We start from the raw sequence: 642 nt of genomic DNA on the forward strand, positions 1-642 counted from the left end.
TTGCACAATGGATGTTATGCGACTTTTTTCCTTCCGCAAGAAGTCATGGCGATAGATGTTGGGAGGTTTACATAAATTGCAGCCACTGCACTAGCCATTATTTTAAAATTGAAGGAGACACATGCGTGTATCTTTGCCGCAGCTAGTATAAACGCAAGCATAGAGCGGCTGTGATCAGCTCCGTGGGTTGGAGCCGCAATGTGCCATAGACATGTGCAGTGTAAATAAGGTTATCCAAGCACTAATGGCAAGGAAAGCCTCTTATACTTGAGAGCGGCAATGCATGAGGCATTTATTGGAGGTTATAGTACATTAGAGAATAATCATGTGACTTGCGGACACCAGGTGACCTGTAATGCAAACAAATGGTTTCCATTGCAGTTTGAGACTGCTTTTTTCCTCGAATTGCCTGAAAACCCACCTCATACACGTGTATAAACTTTTTGCAGTTTATGGGAGGAGTTTACGAAACTGACAGGTTTCCATTGGGTGCATTTCCAATTCACAATTTCAGGTTGCAGTTGGAAGGGAAATGGAAACACCACTATTGTCGGTGGACAACTTAACACACATACATATATATATATATATATATATATATATATATATATATATATATATTAGTAGATAGAATAGAAAAAG

General features: G+C 39.3%; 1 protein-coding gene across 1 annotated transcript in view; it reads right to left on the reverse strand.

The window, feature by feature from the left end:
- Window positions 1-642, reverse strand: part of gmnn (geminin DNA replication inhibitor) — a 4,791-nt gene that overhangs the window by 924 nt on the left and 3,225 nt on the right.

The sequence above is a fragment of the Sinocyclocheilus anshuiensis genome, unplaced genomic scaffold, assembly GCF_001515605.1.
Source record: "Sinocyclocheilus anshuiensis isolate Anshui unplaced genomic scaffold, SAMN03320099.WGS_v1.1 scaffold54, whole genome shotgun sequence".
In the NCBI taxonomy this organism is placed as follows: domain Eukaryota; kingdom Metazoa; phylum Chordata; class Actinopteri; order Cypriniformes; family Cyprinidae; genus Sinocyclocheilus; species Sinocyclocheilus anshuiensis.